Genomic DNA, 16621 nt, shown 5'->3' with positions numbered 1-16621 from the left:
GGGATGGGAGAGGGATAAAAGACAAGGCAGAACGGATGAAAAAGCAAACACAGAGGAAGGAAAAAAACAGAGGACAGTGATTGAAAAGGAAGAGCAGCAGCAGAAGAAATGGTACTAAGGAGGAGATGAGGAGGAAAAGAAGGCAAAGAGGAAGTGAAGCTGAACCAAGGCTGTCTGGGAGGCGAGACTGAGGTATGTGAAAGCTGGGCCTGGGCACCTGTTCCAGGGAGCCGCGCTGTGACCAGCATTAAGTAGGTCCTGGGAGGTGGGAGGGGCACTGGGTGGTTGTGGGAGGGGTGCTGGGTGGAGGTAGGTGGGGCTTGGGGAAGACGGGAGTAGCAGTGAAGGGAAGCCTGTCGGAGGCTGCTTAAAAAGGGGAGGAGGGGCAGCAAAATGGGCACAGAGGAAGGAGAAAATGAGGCACAGTGCTAGGAGAAGGGTGAAATGCTCAGCAGAAAGGATGAATAAGTGGGCACAACAGAAGGATAAAACCAGGCAAAGGGATGGAAGAACAGTGAAATATGAGGCTGAAAAGATTAAAAAGCGGGCACAGAGGAAGAATGAGGGATGGAGATGGAAAAGGAAGAGTGCGAGCAGCACATTGAAGGGCACAAAGGAGGAAATGAGGAGGAAAAGAAGCCACAGAGAATACAATGTTGAACCAAGGCTGTCTGAGGCCCAACAGAGGCAGGTGAGAGATGGGTCTGGGTACCTGCTCCCTCAGAGAAAGTATTTGGGGCCAGATGTAGGTAAATCACATTTACCGATTTTGAAATACCGAATTTTACCGATTCGGTATTTCAAAATCGGTAAATGGGATGTAGGTACCAACATCTGGATTTTTTACCGATACCTTAAAACTCGGTATTTACCGATTCGGCAAATACCGAGTTTGTCAAGGGTGCAGGGGGTGTCACTTTGACACCCTCTAGCACCCCCAAAACGGGCATGTGTGCAATGTGGCACACAGACATGCCCTAAGGGCACGTCTGTCTGTCACATGGCACATGTGTACATGCACAGATGTGCATGTACACAGGAATCGGTATTTTACCATGGATTTGTATTCCATGGTAAAATACCGATTCTGAAAGCCATGTGCCAATGGAAAATTGGCTACCCAAATTTCAATTTAGCATTTTCGGTAATTTTACCGAATTGGTAAATATTACCGAATTGGTAAATATTACCGAATCGGTAAATATTACCGATTCGGTAAATTTACCGATTCGGTAATAATACCGATTCGGTGAAATTACCGAATATGTGCACCTACATCTCCATAGCCCTTTACCGATCGGAAACGGACGAAATCGGTATTTTCGGCCGATTCCGATCGGTAAAGGGCTACCTACATCTGGCCCTTGATGTTTAAGAAAAATAGTGCAGGAGTTTAAGATTTTAAATTAGGAGCTGACAACCTGCTCTTCCAAATGTGATGGAGCCAAATATGAAACATAGTCCTGATTTCAAATCATGCCTTTTTCTTAAACCATCCTACATTTTCTCTGGGTCTTTATCTCACTTTTCTATGCTACTTTTCATCCTATCTTCAGACTTTTTCATTGTGTTTGCATCTTTCTCTACCTCATTCTCTCTCCGACCTCTTTTTTCTCTCTTTAACTGTAGCTCAAATTCGGATTATGAAAAATAAAATCTACCGCCTGCGCCCACTTCCTGCAACTACTGGCTCAAATTAGGCACTTTTAAGATATCACCTGTCTTAAGCCCAAGAGTCCAACATTTCCTAAGGGTTGTTTATTGGCATTTATTTTCTCTTCTCAAAAAAATCTGATATTTCCACCATTAGTAGACAGACATCTCTCTACCCCTTTTAATGATGAAAATGAGACTGTGGATAAGCGTACACTTGAAAATTCAACTGTAATGTTAGTACAAGCAACATTATGGTCTAATTTTCTACTTTTCTCCACCTACTGCAGATTTATAAACAGTCTACTATCATGATGTATTTCATTCTGAGTAGAGAAAAGTAGGGAATTAGCCACTCCCGATCACATTCACACACACCAGTCAGTTATCACAATCAGAAGCACATCAATGCATCCAACAGCGAGGGTCCTGCTCCGAGTTCCCTGCACTGTGCATTAGAGTCAAAATTCTACCTAACCGGAAAATGAGTCCAATCTTGCTGAAGAGAAAGAGATGCAACATAGAAGAGCCAATAGTTTACTTTGTAGTTGACCACTGTGGTAAAATATATTGTCTGCCCTCACACTCTATCTGTGAAGCAAAGAAATTGATCATGTAGCAAGATGTCGCTGCTAGGGTACAGGTACACAACGCGGTGACATACAGATAGAATAGCAAGATGTGAGAATGCTGGAGAATCATTTATCAGTAAATTTCACTGCCCATCTGTTTTTGTACACTTTTTACTTGTGTGATGTACATCTCAATTTAGCTCACTAATGAAAAAAGACCGAATGCAATTTTTGCAAAAATAGCTATGTTGTTAGTTCTCCCAACCAGGATGTATCATTAAAGTGATCACTATTGGTGGGCAAAACCACTAGTTGTTATGTTTAAATTGAACAACTAAACCTAGCACAATAGCTGATGCAAAGCAACATAACAGCACAGTAAAAACCGAATGCAGCAAATCTGCACTACAAAAAAACAAAATCATATTGAAATAATGCAGGACAAAAAGAAAGAAGCCCAAAACCCCAAACCCAAAACCACACATCTCCAGCACAACAAAATGCATCTCTGCAATATGCACGAAAATGTTTGTCACACATTATGACCCCCAGAATCCTGTTTTCATAATACAGTGGTACACGTTCTTTAGAGCAAGATTACCCTAACAGTGGCAGTCACAGATTTTAAGTAATCTGAATCCTAGTTTCTAAACTGTTCACGCTTACATACCCACCACTAGGGTCTCCAGCTTCTTGTGGCACCTAACAAATGTGTGTCTCTAGATTTCTATCATGTGTCACTTACCCCGTTGACATAACGATTTAGGAGAAGTTACAGTACCTGTGGAATGCTATCATTCAAATGCCTCCAATGCCAAATATACTCTCACAGGCTGTAGATGTCCCATTAGTACAGTTGACCTATTGCCCTTTTATTGTTTGTGAAGGCCTTTTGCGTAATGTTGAACCTTACATTCCTAGGTTACCTAAAATACCACTGTGTCAAGCTACTTGTCCTTCTGACCTTTTCATTGGAAACCAACCAATATTCATATAAATATTTTTAATATTTATCAGGATTTGAAAAGCATCTACACCACTGTGCAGGAACCATGTATGCACAGCAATGTCAAATATGTCAGATAATAAAAGGTGCTCTTTTCATTCTTACTCATATGCTTACTTTTTTTCTGTAACACCTGCTCCCTTCCACTCTACCTATCACTAATCCACTGTCTGCGCCGAGCATCTTACATTAGATGGTCTATCGACATGGTAAGCACCTATGGCACTGTAAGGTAAGATTTTACTGTCTGAAGTCATAAGAAATGCGACAATCACCATGAAGCCAACTGGTCGAATATAGCCTTTTACATCACATGCGTTTACAACGCAGGTGATTACAACATGGTCATGACAACGACTGTATTGTTAGATCTCAGTACCATTACAACGCAAGTCGTTACAACAACTTGCTCTAGGGGGTGCGATGGACTTATTTATAGTATAATTTACTATTAAAACTCCAGTGTGTGCAACAGTAGGGAAGGTGCTGGAATAGTAAATTATACTATTCCTCAGTTCAGAGCACCTCCTAGAGGAAGTCGTTGCAATGACTTTCATTGTAATGTTACTGCGATGTAACAGCGTGGCCGTTGTAAAGACTGCCTTGTAATCGCATGCATTGTAATGCATGCAATGTGATGGCTGTTTCCCGAAAAAAAATGCTATTTAGGCGAAAAATTCTCTCTGTCATTGTCTCATGCACACTATGTCATTTATGTTAGTATGGCATTGTTGTCTTTCTAATATTCAAAGCACCTTGGGAACACGAGCAAGGTTATGACACTCCATCCACAATCACAAACCAATACACAATTTCAGGAGAGAACCTGCTAATCCTGCAGGATACCATTATGCTGCACACAACATACATTGCAGAGTCTAAGGATACTATTGGTCCTATGTAGGTCCATGTGATTGCTGTTCACCAGTGTTCCTCTTTTGGTCATTTTCCAGATTTCATGTCCCTATGTGCTTGCACCATGGTCAGTGCTGCATGACTCATCTTTCATCGACTCACATATCCTCATTGTGAGAAACCGGGATATTGATTGAGGTGGGTAAAACCCTTACTCAAGCAAGAACCACAATCCCTGTAGCGGTGAAATGCAAACGTTACTAAATTGACCTGTGCTTGACCCTTAAGCAGTTTGGCACAAAAGCAGTCAGGCTTTAGAGGCCCTTTGTAAAGTTTTTTTGCGGCACACAGACATTAAGAAAGTGAAATCAAGATACAAGATAAATCTCAAACCAATTTAGAAAAATAAAGTACATTGTGATAAACAAAATGAGACCAGAACAACACAAATCCATAGAACCAGAAGTATACAATTTCAAAGTTTTGGGTAGGTATATGTCCTAAAAGCATAAAGCTGCCCTCAAAGTCATCTGCTTGTGCTAGACTGGGAGAAAGTCACAAAATCTGGTTGACTGCAATAGATTGCGGGGCAGATATAGAGATTACCTTCTTAAAGTCCAGCATGAAGAGTTAAAGAATTTAAGATTTTACACGTGGAGCCAACTGATGCCAGCTAAGCTTCCAAGACATGGGGAGGCACCTCTTGGAGATCGGAAACTTACTCCAGAAGAGGCTAACAGGGCTCAGGCAGGTGCACTTGAGGCACAGACAGGTTCAGTTGGAGGTCCAGGCAGGGCCCATTGCAGCAAGTCAGCTTGGCAGTTGCAGGGAGGCCTCTGGATATGGTTGTATTGCTCTAGGTCAGAACAGGAGGTCAGCCAACTGACTTGTTGAGTCACTCAGCAAAGCCTGCGATGAAGGGAGCAGGTCTAGTCTTCCTTCCCAAACAGCAGGACGGCCTTAAACAACAAAGCAACAAGACAGTCCTCTGGGGAATACAGCAGCCCTCAAGCAGAATGGTAGTCATCTGGGGGACCAGGGCAGGCCTCTGGGGGAACAAGGCAAGCTTCAAGAAGGTATTTATTAACATAAGGACAGTCCTCTAGTAGCAACAGGCCAGCCCTCTATGGAACAAGGCAGACCTCCAACAGCAGGGCAATCCTCTGGGGAACAAGGCAGGCCTCAAGCAGTAGGGTAGTTCCCTGGACAACAAGACAGTCTTTCTTCTGTAATGTCTGAAAGTCTAGGAGTGTAATTAACAGAGGCACAGGAGGTTCAATATTTATACATGGCACCATTTTTTGAAGTGGGGGCATTTTCTAGGCTACCCAACATCTGGTTCTGGAAAGTTATTTTCTCCCATTGCCACAGAAGTCTAGGGTCACAAACGACTAGTGTTAGGTTTTTGTGTGTGTGTTAGATGCAAGTCCTATGAAATGTAAAGGGGACAGGGAACAGCTCCACCCCAACCATCCTGGCAAGATGGTCCATTGTGCCTATATCTAGTCTCCTATTGTTCACTGTCTGGGCCCAATAAGCATTCTTAATTGGGAGCCATTAAAAGGTCCAAGCAGTTGAAAACTCCTAGAAGACATATGAAGCTTTTGGGCAGGGAAATAGCAAGTTTCTAAGCACGGCATTTTCAAAATCATAATCTAAAATCTGATTTTACCTAAAGGGGTTTTTAAATTACAATTAATTTGAGTCAAAGCATGACATTTCCACCTGTTGCCAATCAAACGTTAGCACCTAATAAATGTCTTAAAGCAAATCAATGTTATCCAATGAGAGAGATAGGCCTTATAGTAGTGAAAAGATAATTTCTGAGCTTTCCACTACCTTGAATAAAAAACCTAAAGACACATGCCCTACTCTCTAAGCAAAATGCAGCCTGACTTAAGGGTTAGTTAGGGTCCACCCTAGGGTGACATATATGCATTAAATAGGAAGGATTGGGCCTGGCAAAAGATATATTTTGACAGGTTGAAATGGCCATTGAAACTGCACACAGGCTGCAATGGCAAGCCTGAGACACGTTTAATGGCTACTTAAGTGGGTGGCACAGTTAGTGCTGCAGGCCCATTAGTAGCATTTAATTTAAAGGCCATGAGTACATTTGGTACAATTTTAATGGAGACTTACAAGTAAAATAAATGTTCCAATTGGTTGTAAGTCAACATTTCCATGTTTAAAGGAGCGAGCACAAACATTTTAGCGCTAGTTAGCAGGGGTATAGTGAGCAGAGTGCTATAAGCCTACAAAAAGGTGTTCGGAAAAATGGAGGACAAAGGCAAAAAATCTGGGGATGGCCCAGTAGAGAAAACCAACTCTAACAATAATGCAAAGTGTTTTGAACCTGCCTCTGAATTAAAAAGGGAACCAATCAAGAACTTTCAAAGCTGGCCTATTTGGAAGCTGACAGCTTTATTTTTAAAGGCCTGTACAGACTATTTTAAGATAGTCCTGAGAATCCAAAGGATAAATGGTTAGAAGTTAGTTCACTTGACTGATGCTCCCATTTGTTAAGTGAAGTTGAGTTCATAATGAAAACGTTCCCCAGGTTTCTGTGACAAGAAGAGAGTGGAGGCCCACTTTGACATCAAGTTGAAAGTAGGTTACTTTTATCCCCCCCCCCATTCTTAAATGTACACTCTTTTGTAGCTGTTGTCAAATAATTGCAGATCCAAAACATGCACACTTTGAGTAAAGTACCTACAATAATCGTAAGTGAATAAAACAGGTGCTCACATGGTATCCTACACCCTGCTACCATTGGTATGTACGCTGATCATGAACCAATGGTTTACAATCCAAAATAGAGAACAAGTGAAACTGAAGCACACATAACATATAGTCCAACATATAGGAGATTGCTGAAGTTTTATTTAGAAAGTTACAGAAATTGTTTATTCCATAACTATCCAAAGTTTCATACGGTCCTTGATTGTGACCTTGCATGCAACAAATGGCAGCTGACGTGTTTCATCAAAAAGCAAGCTTTTCAAGGCTAAAATAGTTACAAAGAAGATAAAAATTGCATTTTATAATCCTTGGGTTCATAAATGTCCTTGGTTTGTCAGAAGAAAAGGAGAAGAAAAGCAAAGAGAAACCCAGATGTTCATGTGCTCGTATCCGAGGTGTTTTTTTAGCAACAGCCGTTAAACTAAGCAATAGATAGAGAGCAAGTACCCAATGGGAATAAGAAAATAATAGATACAGTGCGTAACCACACACCACAAATGCACACCACAAATAAAGAAACCTAAGCAAAACCCTTTCACCAAGTGTTAATATTTTGTGTTAGGCGACAAAACATGCTGTGCAGTAGTCCATCCTCACCTTGTAAAATGCAAAATTGTATTTCCCCCCAAGAATAAGTATGAGAAACAAAATAGTGTAAAAAATGCATACCTCAGCATGAGTCATCATAAGAAACGGTTTGAAGTGTACTAAAAAACAGAAAGTGTTGCAAAAGGGGTGACCATTCACTAGTTGTAAAAATGTAGTAATTAAGGATTAAAGGTATTCCATGTAAAAATCATTAAATAATTCTTTATTGTTTGATTATTTAAAATCTTACAATATTTCCAATACAAAAACACGTTCAATAAATACAATAGAGTAAAAGCAATTATATCATGAAAAATTTCTTTTAAAAAAAAATATTTATAAAAACATTTTTCTAGTTTATTCTCCCAGTTTTATAGATGCTATCTTTAGGAACTTTACAAAGGCAGCGTTCATGACTATATCATTCGAATGTAGACAGACTTTCAATGCCTGTCTACATGTCCTTGTTCCAGGCATATTAAAGTGAAGTTTAAGTGTAGCGCATCTTTCGTTGCGGAGTCCGGGACAGATACATAAGAGGTGGACAATATTCTCTTCTCCACCTTTACAAAGTCTACACAATGTTCTGCTGTTGGTTTTTTTCCACGGCGGGGCATGACTAAGGCCTGGTAGAATCCCAAATCTTGCACTCACCAGACATTGTTTACTTTTTTCAGACCAAGGTATTTCCAGATATTCCTGTACTTTCTTTTTTTCATATCCATTTATTACGGACCACGAGTGTTTTCTTTTTGCCAGCAAATCTTTGTCCTTTACAAGTGATAGGTGGTTTGTTGTTCGATTTACTATTTTTTTAAAGGATCCATTACTTATCGTATTGTTCCAGATGGGCCTTAGTGCAACTCTTCTAATGCATCATTGAGGTATTTCCATGCAGCTGATCTTGTGTTCTTATTTATTTCTTGCCAAAGTAACTGAGATATATGGTTATCGTGGTCATTTTTAATCCTACACCACGTTTTAATAAACTGGCCTTTTCTTGCAAAGGCTTGATTGTTTAACCCGAACTCCAGTCTAATTTGAGCTGGTGAAGCAATATTTGGGAGATAGAAGAGAGTTTTATATGTTTTGGAAAGGGCCTTGTTTATCATTTCTGCATCCGTCCCCATTAATGCCTCACTGCCATATGTTATTGTTGGGAGCAATTTAGCCCCTATAATTTTCAAAAGCGGACGATAGGTCAGATTTCCAAGTGATCCCTGTGCTATTTTAAATGCTGCAATTAATGAGTTAGCTTTCCTTTGTATGTCCAGTTTTTGTAGTTTATAGTTTCCCTTTTGGTCAAATAGTACACCCAAGTACTTGTACACTTCTATTTGTTCTAGTTGGGTATTTTCCATGTACCATTTATTATTTTGTCTCAGTTTAGTGTTCCTAGTGACAACCATGATTTTTGTTTTGGTTTCATTTATTACCATTCCATTTTCCTGGGCATACAGAACCGTTCTGTTAATTAAGCGCCGAAGTCCGATTTTAGTATGGCTTAGAAGGATGGCGTCATCTGCATACATTAGGTTAGATATCAGTTTATCCCCTAACTTCGGCGGATGTGCATTAAGTTTGTCAAGGTTCCCTGATAGATCTCCTAAGAATAGATTAAAAAGGAGGGGGGCCAACACACATCCCTGCTTTTGCCCTTCTGTTGCTGGAATTTCCTTTGTTAATGATCAACCATCCCCCATCCTTACTCTTACCCAGGTTTTACTGTGTAACAGTTGAATCAGAATTTAATAGTTCAATTGGAATGTCTTTTTCAGTGTGTTTTCTCCACAATAGATTCCTTTGCACGCATTCAAAAGCAGATTTGAAATCTACAAAGCACAGATACAAGGGCTGCTTTACCCTGAGTGATTTTTCAATTATTAGTGATAATGCCATAATGTTTGTCATTGTTCCAAGCCCCTTAATAAAACCAGTTTGATATAATGGCAAAATCTTGTTTTCTGTTACCCATTCATTTAATTTAATTAACAGAACTCCTGCAAACAGCTTGGCATCTGTATCTTGTAGTGTGATGAGTCTGTAGTTCTCCGCAAGTGCCCAATTGCCTTTCTTAAATATGGGGGAAATTAGAGATCCTCGCCAGGACTCAGGGATGTTGCCCGTCTCTATAACTCCTTTGAATACTTTTTCCAAATAGCTCGACCAAAAGTCCGGGTTTTCTTTATAAAGGGCAAATGGTATCCCATTGGGGCCTGGTGCCCCATCTTTCTGCTTTCTTATTAGTTTTACTAATTGATCTTTTGAGATTATAAGTTGTTCTTGGATCTCATCACTTATTGTAGAGCTCACTTGTATGTTTGCAATGATTTTTGTCACTCCCTTAGTGTTTAGATGCTTTTCAAGAAAAGTAACCCATTCTTGCTCACTTAAAGTTGATGAAACTACCAATTTGTTCGGCCGTACTAATTTGTTTATAATTTTCCAAAATTCTCTTGCGTTTGCTTGTTTGCTTGCATGAAATAATTTAGACCACATTTCCTGATTAGCTTGGTGTTTCTCATTCCATATTAGTTTCTTCAAGGATTGATTTAATGTTTTTAGTTTATTCAAGCTTTCATCATTAGTCGCTGTGGTTTTTATTTGTCTTCTTATTCTGTTTCGGTCTCTTTTTAATTTTGCTATTGTGTACGGAAGTTTCATAGATGAGTCCTTTCCTTCTTCTTTCCATTTTACATTCCTTTTGTCAGGGTTAACCTGAGTTTGGGGTTTCAATATTTTCTTAGTAAATTCCACCCACTGTTCAACTGCAGTTTCTCTCGTTTTTTCGGTAAAACAGCTCTTTATAATGTTCTCAACTTTCTCATTCATACTATCCTTATTCAGATTAGTCCAAATTAGTTTTTTATAATTTATTGTTCCAGTATACCCCAGCACTGTATGGTACGGTTGGTTAATATTGTGTCTAATGTTGGTAGTTATTATCTGCTGGCAGTGGTCACTATCTCCAACCTTGACTATTCTATAAGATTTTATGTTTTGAAATATGTTGAGTGAAACCATTGTGTAATCGATCCTAGTGCTTGCATTATGTGCGATATACGTATATGCAGGAGGAGTATCCTCTTTAAATCGGCCATTAAGTACTCGCAGCCCTAATGCTTCTATGTCTTTAATGAATGTTATACCAATTTGGTTTTGTGCCTTATTGGTCGACACTCCTTGATATTCCTGCTGCGGAATTGACCATTGAAGGTCTTGTGATTGTGAGACGTCATCCCTTATAAACGGTATTAGTAAATTAAGGTTAAAATCCCCAGTCATCACATAATCCACTAATGGGATTGCTAGGATTTGTTCCAATAGTATGGAGTTGAGGGTAGCACATATAGTTGCTCTACTTGTTTTTGTTGGATGGATATATACATTGATCATAATTAATGACCTATCCTTTTGGTCTGTACCTTCATATTTCAGTTTGACTATAAGTATGTTTTTACTATGTGTTGCAAGTTGCCCATGTTCAGCTTGTATGCTACTGGAAATAAAAGTTGCTAGCCCCCCACTCGGGCGTCCATACCTATGAGTTTTACTTGCGATTTCATAGTATCCTGCATAAACCTCCAATATAAATGGGTGTGCTTCCCAGGTTTCCTGGAGGAATAGGATATGACAGGGTAAAGGAATAGACCTTATTTTTGCATTGGAGAGCTTTGTCCCTACTCCGTTTATGATCCATGAACACATTCTCAGTTCAGTTATTTTTCTCTGGGGGATTGAGATATTATTCCTTCATTGTGCTTTATTACTATGCAGAGCCTGTGCAATCCATTTTTCATTTATTTGTGAGGTTGTTTCTATTGTTGAAGGTGGTGGTGTCACTCTGGATGTGCTAATGGATCTCCCCTGGGCATTCCTTAACACTGTTCCTTTTTGTTTAGTATTTTTTTCTGTTTGAACCAGATTTGTCTCATTAATAAGTGGAGTAGGATAGGCTTTTGGCTCCAGTTTTGTGATAAATATTCCCCAGGCCTTAAATGTTGAACACTCTTTTAATATTTGCTCTGCTATTGACATAGATCTTAATGTGACCAGTGTTAGTTCTTGGGTACTATTCTTGTCGGCAATGAATTCAATAGAATTAATATCTTCATTCTTGATGTTGTCTAAAGCTGGAAGTGATTTAAATAATCTAAGGATGTTCCCTCTATTCAGTGTGTCATATCTACCTCTGGATTCGTATTCAGGTTTAAATATGAGCTGTATTTTCTCTTCTGATAATTGGTTTTTTTTGTGCGAGACTGCCATTATGTGATTTGGTCTATATCTAATTAATTTTTCTCCTTCCCGTTTTTTAATTACCAGATGATCCCAGTATGGTAATTTGATTTTAGGCTCTACTGTTCTTTCTGTACTCAAACTTCCTTCATCATTCTTATTTAATTTAAAGCCTGTTTCTGTGTTCACATTCTGGTACTGGTATTGTTGCTCACTTGGTTTTATAGTTATTTTTAATGGCATACTGTCAATCAATCCATTCATATGTTCATATTTTAAATTGTCCTCCTGGATTTCGTCTTCTTCCTTTATTTTCTCTGTAATCATTAGTGAATTGGTTGTAGCCATTTGGTTCTTTTTCATCATTTCTTGTCCTTTTATGGCCTCTTTATTAGTCGCTTGTTCCAGTAGTGGTTTTTGTACAAATATTGGAAATCCTTTTTTAGGCTCTTTTTTAGTTATAGGAGAAGTTTTTTCTTCAGTTGTTTTTTCTCGTTGCAATCCATTATTTTTTGTTGTAACATCAGTTTTTGTTGACTCCTCATACTTGTAATAGTTAGGCTTTTGATTTTTCCTTGCTTTGCGAAGTTTTTTCTTTGTCGTTTTGACATAATATAACTGTTTGGGTCCTGTTCTTTATAATCGTAATTTACCTTCGTTTCTATACTAGTTTTTTCCACTTGTATATCATCCCTTTGTAGGGTTTCTATTAACAAGTCTCTTTCATCCTGTATATTTTCATTTTTCTGGGACATCCTCAGTTTTGTTATTTCTTCTTTATCAACATTTGATGTGCAATTCTTTTCTTTCTTTTTTGCTATTTCCGTCTCTTCCCATTTATATTTCCTTATGTTCACTTCCTGGTCATTTTCTTTTTTTATAGCCTTTTTTGTGTCTTCTATTATGGTATGCAAAACATCAGGTATTTCTACAAGATTATCCATAATTGGAGTGCAAATACATTCAATATCCATTTTTTGTTTATCATTTTGGACTCTGACTATTAAATTGTTTAGCTGTGCAAGTTTGCTATCTATCCCTGTTACTGCATTTGCCATCATTGTGAGTAGGTCTATCTGAATATCCATCTTATTCGATTGGTATTTTAACGCTTCTAGAGTTAGTGTTGATGTTTGATAGAATATATCCCAATTTATTCCAGCATCCAGCATTTTTGTATCTCTTACATTACCTTTAGTTGGCCTTCCGTTTGTTTGTTCCGTTGGTGAGGTACAATCTGACTTAGGGAAGTTGTTTGCTTTTGAAAACACATCCTCAATTATTTCATTATTTTGCCACATTTTCAACATTTCATTTTCTTCTTTGTTTTCATACCCGGTATTATGACTTAGTGTACTAGTTGGTTTGGTCTTGGTTTCATCAACTAATGACTGAGGTTCTTTCAAAATTTCCACATTTACTTCTATAGGAATTACTGCTTGTTTTGATTCCATCGTGCCATTTTTAATAGATGTGTCTTGTATATCCTGTATATCCAATATTTCTAATTCATCTAGATCAATTGGTTTTTCGATTTTTATATCAGGATGGATGGATACATTTAAGATATCCTGGTCTGAGATTTGGAATTCCTGCTCCTTCCTTTCAAGGTTGCAGCCTCCGTTTTGGGGAGTTCTTTGGATAATTTGCCCACTGTATTTTTCTGTACTTGTCGGCCTTATTGGAGTTTGAAGTTTATCGTTTTCCCTATCCTTATACATCGTAATAAGAGCACCAGCTGGATCCTTCATGAATTCAAACTTATCCGGGATTTTTCCTGATTTTGCGAACATTCTGGCTATTGGGGAGATTAAAGTTTGATTTGCTCCTGCAATATTTGCTTTCACCTTTGGCTGTTGTATTTTCTTAATACGTCTGGTAGTTGTTCCCGTTGGTCTCACTTTACCAGAGCACATACTTCCTTATATTCTTGCTTGTCCCCGGCCCCCGATTTTGGCGAGGGCGGTGCGCACAATTCAGTTATATTCCAAGCTGCTGTTGACAGTTTATTGCAGAAACTGGGTGGTATGTATACCCTCCTCTGATGACCGCTCAAATTTACTACACGTCACTGCCTCCCATTCACCCTTGGATGCTTACCCTACCAGGCCCGTCTGCCCTATTGAGAGTGGTCAGCTGCCGTCAGGGAGGGGGCAAGAGCAAGGGCAGGAAGGAAAAGCTCTGCACTGTAGTAGTATGGCAAATAAAGCAAGGGACCTCGGTGGATGGTGATAATGGCGACCCCTTATGTTATTTACCTAGCTCACCAGGACCCAGACCAGGTTATCCCCGAACCTTTCTCCCCCCTGCAGCTCCCACAGTATATAATACACAGTACACAGTACACAGATTCCCAGTAAGCAGCTCACAGATTCACAGTTCACAGTCACCCCAATTGTACTCACTGAGTTGCGACTGTTGAGAAGGAAAGCACCAGGCAAGGTTAGCAGCTCATAGATTCACAGTTCACAGTCACCCCCAATTATACTCACTGAGTTGCGACTATTGAGAAGGAGAGCACCAGGCAAGGTTAGGTAGGCTCACTGGCTCTGACGCCACAATATCAATTCCTTTTAATGTTATTTTTCCATTTTCCGTATTTTCCTTATTTTTTTTTTTGCCGGTTGTCGTTTGTCCAACAAATTCCAGCAAATTCCAGCAAGTTCCAGCAAGTATGGAAAAATAAGATGGGATAAGCAAAAGCAAGCAAAAGCAGGCAAGGAACGAAAATATGTTTTGCTGGGGGTCCTTTAGATATGCAAATTGTGCTTCTCCAGAGAAGCTGTTCTCTTTTGCTCTCTAGCACACCTTAGCACCTTAGCACCCCTTAGCACTCCTTAATGCTCCTTAATGCTCTCCTTTAGGAGCACAGCAGCGTTCAATCCAGTCCAATCCGTGATTTTACCATGTTTTTACTCCTTTTAAATCATTTTCGGTTATACTTGTGGTGAGTGTTTTCGTGGACCTGCTATTCGCACCAAGGTCCCAGGTCACAGCTCCAAGCAGCTCCAAACCCGACTATTTGCAGTTGGTTTCTGGCAGCCTGCCCTACCGCCGTATCCCCCACTCGTGAGCATACAGAGCAGAGCCGCTGGCTGCAGAGCTGCAGAGCCGCAGAGTAGAGCCGCGCCCGCGCCCGCTAAACGCTTGGGGTGCTTCGGCGGCGGCAGCAGCACTGTATGGCAGTACGGCAGCAGCAGTCGTCAACCGCGTGAGTGCAGCGGTACGGGGTTGCGGGGGTTGTGGCGATTCCCCGGACCCCCAGGAGAAACCAAGCCGATGCCTTCAACGAACTAACAGCCATCCAGCCGTCCAGCCGATCCTCCGACCGGTCACAATGGCGTCCCAACGTCCTTGCGAAGCACACTAGCTCCCTCTCCATTTATTCCATGTAAATATGATTGAAAGTATGTGATGTGTATAATGGAATAGGAGATAATAGTAAGAGCAGTTAGAGTTAAATTTTGCTGTAGGCAAAAGTCCCCTAATTTTACAACTACACAAGTAAATGGCATCATATGAAGTGGCAAGTTAAAGTCTAATGAAGTGTGGCCTAAGAGCCAAACAAGATTGAGGCCGTGATAAGCTTCCAGCAATAATATAAAAACACATCATGTCTAACAATGATGGACCGGGAAAAGCATGTCGCAGACTAGTCTTTGGCTGGGGGATTTTGTGCTAGGTAGCCGGGGGAAAGTGGAGGGGTTTTGGGTTAGGACATAAGGATCCGGGGAGTTGTAGTCTGCATCTTTCAGACTCTGCGGCTCACCGGGTTGATGTAGAAGGATACAAAAATTGTTGGATAAGAAAGTTGTTTGACCTAGGTGGGCCCAGTGAGCTCTGCTTGCTCCTGTCGTTGTGGTTCGAGGAGTATTCAGGGAAAAAAATACTGATGCGGCCCAGTATGGCAAGGTTGCAGGGTGGCCAGATCTGCACAAGAAGGTCACCGGGAGGGAGGGAGGGACCAGGGAGCGAGGCCTCCCCAGTTGCTGCTTATGTTGTGGGGACACGGCAGGGCCCAAGGCTAAAGTCCCCTCCCACAACAAATAGAAAAATCACAGCAGGTGACCCCCAGGATGGGGAAGGGGTAGTGAGGAGGTTCATGCCAGCCAGGAGGTACCTGCTTCCCAGGGCAAGGGGCAGTTGGGGACTGTGGCACAGGCTTGCAGATGGGCAACCATAGACATTGAGGCCAAATAAGAGTGTAGCGCCATTTGGTCCAGGAGACCAAAGTATGCTGGACAGCGATGGGAAGGGAGCGTGATTCAGGAGAGTGGGCCAGGGAGAAGGCACAAAAGGGCAAGACTGGTGAGGGAGGGGGCCAATGGCAGGACTAGTACAGGGATGAAGGGGCAGGCGACTGGCTATCAGTTCCAGCGGTAGGGACCTGAGGGAGGACAGGCAGCCAGCTTTTGTTGTTCAGGGGCCCAGTGAAGCACAAGACTCTCCTTGGGGGTAAACACAGAGGCTGACAGGTAGGAGGCAATACCAGCGGGGTGCACGAAAGCCCTGAGACATTGGTCAGAAGAGGTGGGGGAGTCCGTGGCAGCCAACCATACACAGAGGGATCGTGCCTCTCGCCCCAATCAGGCCAGTGGGCTTCAACAGACCACTGATATGTGTGGTTGAACAAGAGCGGATTGAGTGCAACGGTTTGAGTGTGAGGAGGTTGCATGTGAGGACGCCCTAGTGTTGAATAATGAGAGTGATGAGTGGGAAGAAGTTGAGTTGTGCGAGGATGAGGATGAGAGCAGGCTGGCGACTAGCTGCATGAGCAAAGGATAAACAACCTGTTCATCAGTTGTCTTTCAGCAGTCAAGAGAGGTATAGAGAGGTGCCAAGGCCAAGGTGAAGGAGAACACTGCAAGGACAAAGGAGGGGTGGAGCCATTTCCTTACGGTATGGGGGAATGGTGGTCTGTGTGGAGTTCTGGGAAGTCGCTGCAGGGAGCACCTAAGCGGTAGGC

The sequence above is a fragment of the Lissotriton vulgaris genome, chromosome 3_1 (assembly GCF_964263255.1).
Source record: "Lissotriton vulgaris chromosome 3_1, aLisVul1.2, whole genome shotgun sequence".
NCBI lineage: Eukaryota > Metazoa > Chordata > Amphibia > Caudata > Salamandridae > Lissotriton > Lissotriton vulgaris.
Note: the sequence above shows the minus strand (reverse complement) of the source record.